We start from the raw sequence: 2549 nt of genomic DNA, 5'->3' as shown, positions 1-2549 counted from the left end.
ACAATCAGTACTAATTTTTTGCTCATGAGCCAGTTTGGCTATAAAACACCTCTGCTTCAAGTCCAGATCTACTTTACTCATCTTTCATCCCAGGACCCACTCTGAAGAGGAATAGTTATCTGGGGCAATTCTTCTCACAGTAATAATAGTTCAAGACTACTGGGAAAAATCTGCAGTACCTCTTAAAGCTCATTTCAGATATGGCCTACTGTTACCTCCATCTCTATCAGCCCAAGTCCAATGTCAGTCAGGCAGGGATTTTTATCTTAAGAGAAAAGCTGGGAATATTTGTAGAGCAATAATTCTATTTACAATAAATTCTGTGGGAAATTTCCAGAACAAGTTCATTGTGTTCACTATGACCCCGCAAAGGCAGTAAGGTGTTGATGAAGTAACCCGTTGCTATCAAATTCTCACATGACAAAAAGCAAACAGGAACAGTAAATACGCCAATGACAGAATCAGGATGCAAAAGCTCCTCAAAGTACTGGCACAATGTACTAAGCTTAACACAATGGAATCTCAAAGGAGAAAAAGTCCTGCTATAGGTTCAATATAAAACAGGGTGACTGAATAGCAGCAAGATAGATGAGAGTCACAGTGCTTTCAGTTTAACCTTGGTAGCCACTAATGTCATCAAAATGTAATACCATTTGTATTAACAGTCATAACAGCTGAGTGCCTCTACATGAACAACACAGTAAAACTTGACAGGAAAAAAAAAAATAACATGAAGAGTTTGAGGCAGTCACACCCAAAAGAATATATTGCTCTGATCTGTATGTCAATGCCTGTGGAATAATGACTGGAAACAGAATATGTGAACAGTTTTAAACTAGGTTTCATAGGAGAGAGAGCTGGATTAACTACTGATTTGGGGACTGGGAAGACTAGGAACAGGGTATAGATCAGTAGAAAGAAGAAACAAACATAAAAGTCTTCAAATTCCCTAAAATGCTTTCAGAGTTGCTGAAATAGTAAACAAATTGTGTTAGAAGTTACCACACCTTTATTCAGCTGTGGCAACTTTTCTGCAAAAAAACTAGAAACTTAAGATTTTTGCCTTTTCAGCCAGGCTGTGGTGGCACAAGCCTTTAATCCCAGGAGGCAGAGGCAGGTGGATCTCTGTGAGTTTGAGGCCAACCTGGTCTACAGAGTGAGTTCCAGGACAGCCAAAGCTACACAGAGAAACCCTGTCTCCAAAAAAAAAAAAAAAAAAAAAAATTGCCTTTACAGATCAGGTCTCTGTGGCAACTACTCACTATAAAAAAGAAATAGATAACATGTAAGTAAATAGGTGTGTCTGGTGTACAATAAAACTTTGTTCACAAAAGCAGGTGTCATGCCAGATGGCAGCAGTTTGTCAAAATCTTCTCTATGTTGAAAAAAATTGAATGGATGCAAAGAATTGGAGCATATCACCTTCAGACCATTTCTTACTCCAAAGAGTCATAAAAGTAACTAAAGCAATTCAGTAATACAGAAAATTGGTGGGAAAATGACACAATAAGGTAGATGAGTTAGAGAGACCATATGCAGATATATATGAATACTTATTAACAATTCAACAGAAGGCTCTTAAACAGGTCCCTTTCAGGGGAAGACAGTAGAGTGCTTAAAAAACAAAAATAGAAATGCAAGTACTTAGTATAATGTTGCTCTCTATCCAGTAAATAGACAGACACTAACTTTAATCACTGTCCTTAAGCAAGTCTTTCCAATCCATATGGGAATACAACAGAACATCTCCAAATTGCCTTAAAGCCCTTTTATATTTCTTGAGTATTACATCTTCATTCACAGATATGTGGCCAAGCAATACAACAAGCTCCAAGCAAAGAAAAACAATACTATGATTTAATTTCACCAAAGGTTAGAAATTTCTATTCTATATAACAAATGAATCAAAATATCGCTTCCTTTTGCTACCACATGCATACCTTATATCAGAACAAATGTTCTCAAACTGGTACTTTTCGTTGTTGTTTTGTTTTTGTTTTTTTTAAAAAACAGGTTTCTCTGTATAGCCCTAGCTGCCTGGAACTCACTCTGTAGACCAGGCTGGCCTCAAACTCACAGAGATCCACGTGTCTCTGTCTCCCAAGTGCTGGAATTAAAGGCGTGCACCACCACTGCCTAGTTCAAATTGATACTTTGTTTTATAAGAGATGAGCATGGAAATTGAGAGGCACGTAGAAGCTTTTATAGCAATCTAAATTTGATTGGTTTGTCAACAACAATCAAAATATAAATCAATCTAAAAGATGTTATCACTTATTTTCATAATTTGTCATGTTATTAGCCATCTAAATTTTCATCAAATCTGTAATTTTTGTTGTAGAATATTATTTTAAGCTGTGTTACTTTTGTTTATACTGTATTTGTTTAACTCTGTGAAGCTGTGTTACTGTGCCTATCTAAAACACTTGATGGTCTAATAAAGTGCTGAACAGCCAATAGTGAGGCAGGAGAAAGGATAGGCAGGGTTGGCAGGCAGAGAGACTATACAAAAGGAGAAATCTGGGAGAAGAGAGAAGGAGCCAGAGAAG

This window comes from Peromyscus leucopus, chromosome 1, assembly GCF_004664715.2.
Source record: "Peromyscus leucopus breed LL Stock chromosome 1, UCI_PerLeu_2.1, whole genome shotgun sequence".
NCBI classification, from domain to species: Eukaryota; Metazoa; Chordata; class Mammalia; order Rodentia; family Cricetidae; genus Peromyscus; species Peromyscus leucopus.
Note: the sequence above shows the minus strand (reverse complement) of the source record.